Consider the following 11,509-nt stretch of genomic DNA (forward strand, 5'->3'; position numbering starts at 1 on the left):
GTCAGAGACCGATTACTGCAGGTTTTTGGGTTACCACTCCTTTTGACATGATAGCTCATTGTGAATTCCAGCCTTGCACCCAGTAACCAATGCAGTTGGAGCATTACCTACAAAACATTTTCATGCTATTATTTTGAGCCAATATGTAGGAAGAAGATAAAGCTAGGTGTTTGCAGCTACATCACAGGTTCAGACCCACTAGTGTTTTTTAGCCAGCATCTCTTCCCTATTGCCAGAAGTAGGGCAACAGCCACCAGACTCCATTGCCCAGATCACAGCATTGAGGCCAAAGTAATGAATGGACATGCAGCCGCTCATCTCCACGTGGAGTACTGCAATTATTCCAACGCCTGATCTGTACCCTGCATCTCATGTACACTAATCTCCAGGAAAAGACTAAATCCCAGCCACAGGGCAGCATAGGGGAAGTTTGCTCCACCAGCCACAACACTGCAGATGTCAGGCAGATAAGCAACCTCCAAGATCAGTCCATGATTCCTCGTGAGTATTAGGAGCATTTTTAAGTTTGGGTTGATGGACAAAAGATGCCCCCATTATGAATAGTCATGGTGCTTCTGCCAAGTGTTGAGACCCGCTTCACCCAGACCGTCAGCACAGACAAACTGGAGGGCGTTAGGCTGTGCAGCAAACTTTCCTGTGGGAGATGAAGCTATATAGTCCTGTTCAGCCTCACACATCACAGCACTTGGCCAAGTTTTGACTCCAGAATCCAGGGCAGCATCTGAAGCAGAGATGGCAGCTTTATTAGTTACCTCACTGCAGCATTGCAGATGCAAATTCATTACCATTAGTAAAGGACTGAGGTTTTCAAAGGGAAGGGAAAGTTTACGGAAAAGAATTGTGTACATATTACTAGCTGTATGTGTGGCACTAGGATCCTGAAGCTGGAGGTGTGCAGACCCCTAGGCAGAGACATGGAATGACATCTCATTTGGTTCCCCAAGTCCTCAGGAACACTAAGGCACCCTGTTAGCTAGTATAAGCATTTATTTGCAACACATGCTACTCACTCTCTCTCTCTCTCTCTCTCTCTCTCTTATAGGGGCAGAGTCCTGTAACTGGCTTTCTGGAGGGCAGACATACCAAAGTCTTTACCCAAAAGTTTTCTTGAGGGTGCAAAGGGGGAAAAGGGCAGAATGCAGCCACACTTGGGGACAGCACATGCTGCTTGGGTTCCTACTGCTTTTTAAGTATAGAGTTAGTTTCCGGCAAGCAAGGGAACACAGGCAGATTTTGAATATTGTTGGCTTGACAACACTGGTGGCCGAGGTCCCACCATTAGCCAAAGAACAGGCATGGCCCAAGTAGGAAAGCATCCCCTGCACTGCCCTGCTACCCTGGGCATGAAAAAAGGCATTCAAGGCTCAATATTCAACCAACCTCTGCTGAGACTCGTCAGGAAAGGGATCAAATCCGGGCTAATTTCAGTGGTGTTTTTGTTCCCAAGACAGGCCCCACCTGTGTTCGAAAGGCCACCGCTAAAAACACTGAAGTCTTTATCCAATGAAGACAGGAAGGCCATCTTGCCCAGGGGTTAGCACACTGGAATGGGACTCAGAGGAAAGTAAGGTCTACTTTATTTTGGAAACATGGCTGCTGAGCCATTTGCACCCATTCACTTCTGGGAAATATTAGAGCTCCCCATTTTAAGTCAGGACCAACCTCTACAGTCTGGTCCACCCGCATATCTCATTACAGGCTCAGACTATGGACAAATTTACCTTTTAATCATTTTTAAACGGTACAGCACAACCACTGTTACAATGCAACTGTTACACTTGGGTACCCCTATAGAGATACATGTTCACTAAAAATCACCATATTTTTTTTATCCTGAGGGTTCAAAAGGGTTAAAGTTGCATTGTATCCTACTCCTATCACTACCTAGGTGTGCAGATGTAGCAGTTGCATCATAACAGCTTGTATACTTCACTAGTGATACAATTGGTACATCTGTCTATGCTCCCAGTTGCAAAAGCCAAAGGAGTACAGAAGTGGTTAGCCAAGCCACAAGACATCATTAGATTGTGTGACCAGGTTTATGGAAAGGAGGGGGAAGGACGCTTTCCTGTGCGAGACATGCTCCAGCATCCAGCTCCTCTGATCTGTGGCAGTTATACCACTTCCCGGTTTGAAAAGCCCATCTGTACAGACAGGAAGGAAAGAGTATCCTGGAGTTGCTGGGGTGAACGAATTAGCCCAAGCAAACTCCATACTGATGAGAAGTACCAGCTCAGCACTCTCCATTTATCTTCAGAGAAGCTCCCCTATTGCTTTCTCCAATGGAGCTGGAGAAAACTTTCTAGAGGCAAAAAGATTGCAGCCCTCAGCTTATCTGCTGAGACACCCAACAAAGGGCCCTGCACCCTTGTCCTCCAAATATTAGCATCCCAGAGCTGTTTCCTTTAGGGTGGGAATTTCAGAATTACCCAGGGGTTGAGCTTTCCCTGACAGTTGAGTGCCAGAGGCCCAGAAAGGCTACAGGGTGGTAGGGGGGGAAACACTTCCGTTTTGCTTTCAGGTCACCATCTCCAAACTTTACTTGGAGCCAACGCTCCTTAAAAAAAAAACACACACACACACAAAAACCACCAAAAAACCCCAACAGCGCTCTGCAGAGCTGGGTGCAATCCATGCAAGCAATGCTGGTGGAACCTGGCTCTTAACACCCAGCCAAACAAAGCCCCAGGGCTAAGGAAGAGTGTGATCCTCCCACATTGTGGTATGATGTACTGTTATAGATCTGTGTTTGACACCCAGGTACATGCAGCAATTTTTCAGATCTGATGGGAGTTTTACAACAATGCTTGGAAGTAGTAGAGAGCCTTTCAGAGGCAGGGCAAAGGCCTTGGAGCATTTAACTAGTGTGCAATCAGAAAAGGATGTGCTGCTACTATCCTCACAACACAGCTGGAGGATGGGGCAGGTTCTTGGATGCCCAGCTTGACCCTGGCTGGGTCTGATTTTCAGAGCTGTGAGCATTCAGCACTTCTGACCAGTGGAAGTGATCAACAAACAGACCCTTCAAAAGTGAGACTCCACCCAGACAACTAGAAACAAAAGCTCCCCACCTCAGCGATCACTTCTGAAAGTGTGGCTGTATTCATCAGGCTAAAGATCACAACAGCTGCTTAGCCAGAAAGAGAAGTCGGCAATCCTAGCTCTTTGTCTTGCTCTACTAAAACACTCCCAACAATAATCTTACCTTAAATATTTGTTGAACTATGTTGCCCTTTAGTATGCACTTAATTTACAATCAGTCCCCAACGCTGGCCACATCCAAGATAACTCGCTGACACTGCTCTGTGGACATAGACGTCCATTCTGCTTTTCTTTGCATTCTCCAGTCAGTTGCCCACTTTTGGTTGCTCAAATTTTTGCTTTTTCTATGAATCCTGCAGAACTCAACTACTAGTTAACAGGGACTTGAAGTTCATTTAACCATTTGTGAAACAGCTCTTCAAACAGATGCCAAGGGCCCTGACCCAAGTATCACTACAGACAAGTCTTTGGTGTTCCAAGGAGAAAAAAAATCTGGAGACTCTGCAAACATTGCTTTCATCCAGATGGACTGCACCACCATTTTAAAAAGCAGTTCAAGGACTCCTGCCTCCTAGTTTACCACGGCTTGAATCCAACTGCTTTATTAAAACGAAACCCTTTCCAGAGACAAGCTGCAAGGAGTCTTGCAATTAATTTTCAGTGACATCAGACGTATGTATATCCAATCCAGCCAACATGAATCTTTGAAAGGATAATCGTTGCCTTTAAGAGAAATGTTTTCCTGCTGCCATAGCAGCTGGTAGAAGAACCAAACAGAAAAGGAAGGCCACGGCTCCAAAGCCATGCCTGGAGTAACCCCTAACAAGCACAAGAGTTCCCTTTTACATTAAAAAAAACAACTTTTCTAAAAGAAAAAAAAAACTGCATCCACATGATATAAGTCTCAATGGTTTCTTGCAGCTACACTCACAGCTTTACATCCCTTTGATGTGGGCATTGCTACAGGATGATTGATGCCAGGTTCTGCTACCTGCCTGTGGCTTTGACATATGGGAAAGCAAGTTTTCAGACAACGGCACAGTGGGCAAGACAAGCTGTGTGCAGATACCCGTTCCAGGTGTTTGCATGGCACATGCTGATAGCATCAGGAATTTTGATACAGTCAGCATGTGCACTTGTGAGGGCAGGTCCCTGTGAAGGTTCTTCAAAGTGCTTCACAAATAATGCACTGGGTTTCACCACATCTGGTGAGACAATGAAGCATTATGCCCATTTCACAGCCAAGAAGACTCAGCAGTTGCCCCCAGCTGGTCTCTGAACCCCCAGTTTAGGACCCTGTGTCCTATAAACCAGCTCCAGTTTGAGTTGCAGATACTTGGCAATCCAAAGAGAGCACCAGGGAAGCCCACAGTAACTCGCGTGCACTTCGTGGCAGAGGAAGCATCTAAACACAATGGCCAGTTTGGAGCGTGCAGCCAGACGTGGTAACAGTAGCAAAGTCAGTGCCCTCCAAGGGTGAAGGGAAAAGGGACATGATCCTCAAGACTGAAACCAGCCCCAAGAACGTGAGCAGGATCCACTGAGCAGTGCACGACCACTAGATCAATGCAGATACCTCCATTTCCTTAGGCTAAGCAACGAGGTCCACACCAGGGAAGCTGCAGCTACTAGACATTCATGATTACGCTAATGCAGTGCCTCTTCTTTGGTGGTTCCCTCCCTCTGTCCTAAATGGGTCGCACCAGCATCTACCTGGAGAAGACAGACCCCAGTTCTACAAATTTAAAACATACCATAGAGCCACCAACTTGGTAGTTTACAGGAGCTTGTGATGTGGGCCCAGCCCAAGTCACTGTTGCAACTGCAACCGCAATCACATTGTGGCACTACTAATTCATAATGGTTTTCCAAAGATCACAGTAGATCAATGGCAGAGCTTGGACTACACCCAGGTCTCCACACATTAGGCCAAGGCACCTTATCCATTATGTCACACTGCCTGATGAAGGGTTCAGCCAGTCCCTTCCTCCCTCTGGCCAGTGTAAACAGGGCTACAAGGGGCAGAGGGCCCCCAAGGTGTAGGAGATTCAAAAAAAAAACCCAAACCCAAAACCTTTTCTTCCCTCTAGGTACCTCATCCTCATGCCATTTCCACAAGCTTAGGCAGAAGAAAGGGGCAAGACCAAGGAATAATCACTTTATGTCCACTGCAGAGTAAAGGGCAAGTTTTCAGAAGCTCAAATGTGTTTCAAAAGTTGTCCTGCCAATCATTATCCCAGCTTCCCCATCTGCCCTGTCTCAGGTCAGGGGATAGATAGCATTAAGGGGCCAGGTTCAGCATCCCATACAAGACAGGACAGGTAACTTTGCCCAGGGCTCTTAAATCCTATTCCCAGCCCAGCTACTACTACTTAACACTCATTCAGATTTCTCCAGCCAAATGTTCACTAATTTTAAGCACCATCTTGCAATAATCCAAGTCTAATTTTCAGAGGTAACAATAACCCACAGGTTTCAGCGTCTACTGAAAGCTGTCCCAATTGAAGCACCAGGTCTACAGTGGCCAGATTTCCTCCACACACACACAGAGAATTGCAAACTTTAACACCTGTACCTCAGTTTCCTCTGCTGTTAAGTAACTGGGTGTTTACCAAGCCTGGGGCATTTGAGGCTTAAAGGGACACTGCAGTTTAACATAAACTAATCCTTGCTTGCAATTACAGAAAGATTAGGGGACAGAATTCCTCCCGGGTGCAAGTCCGTCACTGAGTGGTGCTACATCAGAAATAAGGTTGGTCCAAAGAACCAGTATCTCAGACCACGGTTCTCAAAACTGTGAAAAAGGTAACTGGATTTTAGTGTTTAGAGTTAAGAAAGATATTGCCAATTCAATTCTGGCTGGACACGTTTTCCCTGCTGCTCAGACAAACCTGTTTCTGCTCCTCCGGTGTGTTTGCCATCAGCTGCACACGGTGCTTTGTGCAGAGCTCGCGATGCTGTTGGACCCAAGTGCAGGATCAGTCTGTGGCACCGGACTCCTGCTCTCACCAGGTCAGCGGGGCTGCACATGCCTACAGCAAGTCACCTGCACGCGCTGGCAGGCCTGGCTCTACTGCTGTTGCTCATGCAGGTCTTTCACATGGCAGCAGGGAATGAAACATTTATACAAGTAGAGAGATGCTACTGGAGCCCCATGTGAGTTGGGTGGTGAATTTGGGAGGCAGGTATAGGACCAAATATGACTTTTAACCCTTTTAAAGCTGGCAAATAAAGGGATGCCACCATTAGCAACACCTAAAGCTTGGTTAAAATGTATCCAAAATGAAATGGTTTAGGTGAATAGACTGACTTCTGCAAGAGCCTCCACAAAAATGCAGAAAGTGGTGTTCTGCATCCAATCCTGTAGCATAAGCGTCACACTGGCTCCAGGGAGAGCAGAAGGTTACTCAGGTAAGTAAGGGGCTGCCTCCCCCAAACACACAGAGGCACATGAAGAATCCTGGCACTATTTGCCGTTGTGAAGACACAAAGGATAGCACTCCAAAAAGAAATTACTACAACAACATTTATAATGGGTTAGACAGATTCCCACCGCTCTGAAACAGGTTAATAGCCTTTGTGGGTGTTAACTAAAATATTGCAGTTCCTCCCTGCCCCTCCTTCCCAGTGTAACCTTTATACTGAAGGATTAAAGTTCTGAATTATTATGCCCAAGCAAAAATGATTTGTATCCTACAGGGAATAAATACCACAGACCAGGGACTAGGAGAAGAATCCACCCTGCAGCCAGTATAAGCCCTGCCCTTTCCAAACTCCAGCAGGATAGCCACATGTGGAGCTATTATATTAATTATTATATTAATTACCAGAGTGTAAACAAGATCAAGGAGATGCTGACTGTGCCCTTGTGGCTGACAATGCCACTGCAACCTCTCCAGTAGCGATGGCAGGGGACACGGTCCTCATCTGACGGAGGGGTGCAATCCAGCAACTCTTCCTTTTCACCATCATTGCCTGACCTCCTGCACTTCTGAATTGCTTCAGACAATGGAAGTCTCCTTGCATTTGGAGATCCGGGCTCTCTCCAGCATCTCTCACCTGGGGATCTTTGAAGTCCTGGATCCTGTATTGAGTTCTCCAGAGGTGGGCTTCTACATCCAAAGAGCAATTCAATGAGTCCAGGGAGCCTTATCATGTGTGTACCCAAATAAGCTTGGACTATTTGAGAGTTAAACCTAAAGGAAGTCAAGTTCGGTTCACTCTACAGACATGAACCAGAGGCTCAGGATTGGGAGACAACCCCAAAATCATGCAGCAAGACAGTGGCAGCATCAAAAATGGCACCTAGAATCCAGCCCCTATTTTAAAGCAATATGTCCACTAAAAAAAAAAACATTTCCCATTAAGCCCCTATGTTCAGACGTCCAGAAAAATGAACAAGGTTTATAAGCCTTAAAAATTCTTAGCTCAGCAGCCTCTTTCACCCAACAATCTCAAAGCACTTTGAGGAGCAGGGCAAACCTCATCTCTGTTTTTTGGGGTCGAGACTGAGCAGCACAGGTAAGTAATGTTCCCAATGACAGCCTGAGCTAAAGCAGATCTCCAAATCCACCATCCCCCCCAGACTGAATCATGGGGCCAAAGCACATCCTGGCTGCTGTGAAATCCCTTCCCTTGGACTTAGTGCAGTGCTTGAGGGCCAGTTCCATTTGGTGCATTGTTTACACAGCTGGTTTCACCCACTCAAACAAACTGAAGTCATTTTGTGCTTTGGGAGGAAAAAAATCTGCATGGGAACTGTCATGGTGTGGGACAGACTGCAAGAAGCACCAGCAGTCCAAGCAAAAATAAAAGGATCCTATTCTTCCCCACATTATAAAACCAAAACTTGGGCTGTAGCTATGCTGCCAGGTGGCTCTGCCAGTATGGCACCAGTAGATAGATCTGTCAGCTTGACTTATGATGGGCAGCTGATATCCATGCCCTGAATGCCCAGGGTCCTGAGCAGCGTCGTACAGCCTGCACTGAAGCCAGTGTTACTGCTCTGTTTGATTTTATTCATTAGACTTACACGCTGCCTTGTGGTGAGGTAGGGGGGGCGGCTGACAATGAAAATTAAGACAACCTCCAGGATGAGGCAAGAGACTCTCCGAACAACTCCCCAAAACTTGAAAACACCACCCCACCCCTTCCCACTTCCCTGCCTGTCACCCAGGAAAGCAAAGCCTCCCACCTAGCCAAACTGTGCTCTCCAGCCCCTGTTCACTTGACTGCACTATTAACCAAAACTAAAATTAAAACATCTACCCACGTGGCAATCATACCTTCAGTGGCAGTGAGCCTCTCAGCCACAGAGCAGTGGAAAGATAAGGACAGCCTAGTCTTCATGCTGGTCTCCTGGCGATGGATGCACTCCAGATGAGTAGAAACTTCAGGATTTGGCCCACCCGTGCTTTCCTGGCTGGTCACCTGCAAGCAGTGTTACTGCAGTCAGCAGAAGAGGGAGAGAACAGATGGAGTCGTGCGGAGCCTGGAAACCCAGAGCCAAAGAGCAGGGAGTCGGCTAACGCAGTATTCCCACCCGGATAAGCTGGACTCGTGAGAAGCCTCAGGATTTGCTCAGCTGACTTCTGGACCCTGGGAGCCTTTAGATTACCTTTTACATGCTCAAGCAAATGCACCCATTAACTTTGGGCCAACATAGGACATTATGACAGATACCGTCTCCCATCTCTGCGATGGCAGTACATACAGGCGATAAGTGGAGAAAGCCTCTCCTCTCAAGCACTCCAGAGGAACATCGTAACACCACACTGCTTGAACATCACAAGCCCCCACAGAAGGGCTGGAGCGAGCAGTGCCTTCCACTCAAGGATCCAGTGCTCCCTTATAAATATTAAGCCCCAAAATATTGCCATTAGGTAGGTAAAGGGGGAGAACGAGGCTTACTTTGCCCATCACTGACATTCAACTGCCTCTGGGCTCAGTCATGGATGTGAAGCAACCTCCACAAGGGAGTGGTATCTGGAGGCAGGGCAATCTTCCCCGCCGGATCACCAGCGCTCTTCCCTGCACCAGAGTGAACGACCCCTTTCTACAGAGCGCTTCTCTTGTTTTCCTGGACTTGGCGCCTGAGGAAGGCAAGCAGAGCAAGGTTCAGTGAAGTAAATGAGTGAGAGGAGCAGAGGCAGGCAGCCCGGGGTCAGCAGAAAGGTCAAAAGAATTGAGCAGCTTCATGTTATCCAAGAGGATTTGTCCATACCAAGATCTCCCTTGCACACCAAGCAGTTCCAGGCACGCACAGCTAGCCAGCATCGTCTCGACTGTATGCTCCTTAGAAGACAGAGAAAGTCTTGTCCCCATCCCTCATTTCCTTGGGTGCATTTCACCCTTCACGGTGGAGGCTTTGGAAGGCAGGCTGTTCAGCTGAGCCAGCACAGTCCTGCTCTGCAAGGCCAGGGAGTGGACATGCAAAGGAAAAGAAAAGACACCCCTTGCGTGCAGTGAAACAGGGGTCTGCAGAGCTCCATTTTAAATCAGCATAAACATGAGGCCTGGGGAGATGGTCTTTAACTATATGAACCCAGTGCCCCAAACCCTAAGGTACAGCTGCATTCAGGCTTTATAGCCGTAATGCTGCAGGCTGCCCTGTCCAGAGGGTCATGGGAGATTTTATCCCCAAGCCCCCATAAAGCCTGACTATACAGTAATTAAAGACTTCCAGCTACTAGCAACATCTCCACCTCCCTCCCACTCCCAATTTCAGGCAGGGGATCAAGCCTTCCACCAAGCTCTGCAGATCAACACACCCAGTTTGTCAGCCTTGCCAGAGAAAGCAACCCCTGTAGTCAAGCAACCCCCCACTGGGAAAGCCCACTTGCAGGCACCCAGACATCCTCTCTGCACCTCGAGACATTTAATGAGCATGCCTCAGCAGACCTCACCTGCCTCTGCGGCCCATGGGGAGAGGGAACGGGAAGCTTAACTAGCCTTTCGGCTCCTTTGATTTGGAAGTCTGTCTGTGCAGGTGGCGAGTGACAATTAGCAGCTTTTGTGCAGTCTGACTAGCAACTGACTGCAGCGCAAGGCTTGTTTTACCTACAGTTACCAAACACACAATAAAACCGAAGGTGCTTCCAAAACACAAGCGTTTCCCCAAAGCCACACACGCGCATTTTTAGCTGTCACACTCCACTGAGCTGGAGGCACGATCCCCTTCTCTTTCACATTAAACCTTCAGTAACAGGAGCAAAACAACAACAAAAAAAGAAAACAAGACGCTGCCCTTGTTCCAGATTCGTTTTCTTATGGTGCAGGTGAATTCAGAGGGAGCTGCCCCTTCCAGTTAAGAGTGCAATGCACAAATCTAGAAGGCTACACACAGCCAAGTTACCTTCCTGCTCACTCCGTCCCCTGCAAGAGATTGGAGCTTTCACAGCAGTGGTGTGTGTTGATAACGAGGCAAGTCCCAGATAGGAAGTTGATAGGAAGCAAAACACTGTCCGTTTCCCTGCGTCGCATCGCTCGCTAGGGGACCCTGACCCTGCATTCTCCCAAGAAGACACCAGCATGCAATGAATGCGGGATTGGGCCCATGGGTGCAGGTCATACTTGGATGCATGAAGCTCAGTTCCTGGGGTGCTGCATAGGGAATACTCTAGGGACTGGAGAGGGTGCAGAACCCATCGCCCCTCCACTATCTACCCAAAGCAGCAATGCTGTGGGACAGAAACATAGCCCCCTCCTACCTTTATTGTGATCCAGGCAAGTCTGGAACCGCTCAGCCACCACCATGCTGCCCACCAGTCATCCCCAGTTGGGCACAAGGGAGACAGCGGCACTCGGAAGGGCCTTTTACAGGCTAACGAACATCACCCAGCTGTCACTGCATAGCCATATAAACAGGACTTTCCCACACAGACTATGCCAAATGCCTTGTTCTCCTTCAAGCTCCCTGTGGGAGGCCTCTCTTCCCCCACCAGGCTACAGAAGAACCCAAATGCCAACCTCCCACCCCCAGACTTTGCCAAACACTTTGTATGGGCTGCACCAGCGTAGGGCCAACGCCCAGCACAAGTGCTACAAGCCCTCAGAAAGAGAGATCCTCCCCGAGGAACACCCCAGCAACAGCAAGTGTGCCAAACGACTGCATTTCAACCCTGGCTCCATGAGCACACGTGTGAGTAACTCCATGCAAAGAGCAGCACATGTGGGTAGCACGAGGTGCTGGCCTCCATGCTCAAACCCAGAGCTGACTCTTACCTCTCCGGCATCACCCGTTCCCTCCCAGCTATCCAACATCTGACGCGGTCGAGCCCAGCAACAATTTGGCCAAAGCAGGAGGGGTGAGAACATGGAGTCCAAAGAGGCCGTGGAGTCCTTCATGCTTCCTCAGGGCTCCCACCTTCTGCCAGCTCCTGGGCTTTTCTTGGTAGCTGGCCCTGAAGGAAACCCCAGCACCAGACCCGCAAGCAACAGTCGGCTC

General features: G+C 48.3%; 1 long non-coding RNA gene across 3 annotated transcripts; it reads right to left on the reverse strand.

Annotated features, from left to right (window-relative positions):
- Positions 1 to 6,374: 6,374 nt before the first annotated feature.
- LOC149855389 (uncharacterized) lies at positions 6,375 to 10,893 on the reverse strand. Of its 3 annotated transcripts, XR_016438544.1 has the most exons (4): positions 9,287 to 10,893; positions 8,974 to 9,155; positions 8,349 to 8,508; positions 6,375 to 7,175 (listed from the first exon to the last, which is right to left on the reverse strand). It is a non-coding gene; the product is annotated as an uncharacterized LOC149855389 (long non-coding RNA). The 3 variants fall into 3 exon arrangements; XR_016438545.1 differs by having other exon boundaries at positions 8,349 to 8,493; positions 8,974 to 10,893; XR_016438543.1 differs by having other exon boundaries at positions 8,974 to 10,893.
- Between the last annotated feature and the right edge of the window lie 616 nt (positions 10,894 to 11,509).

Source organism: Crocodylus siamensis, chromosome 11 (assembly GCF_052110815.1).
Source record: "Crocodylus siamensis isolate JL-2025a chromosome 11, ASM5211081v1, whole genome shotgun sequence".
In the NCBI taxonomy this organism is placed as follows: Eukaryota; Metazoa; Chordata; order Crocodylia; family Crocodylidae; genus Crocodylus; species Crocodylus siamensis.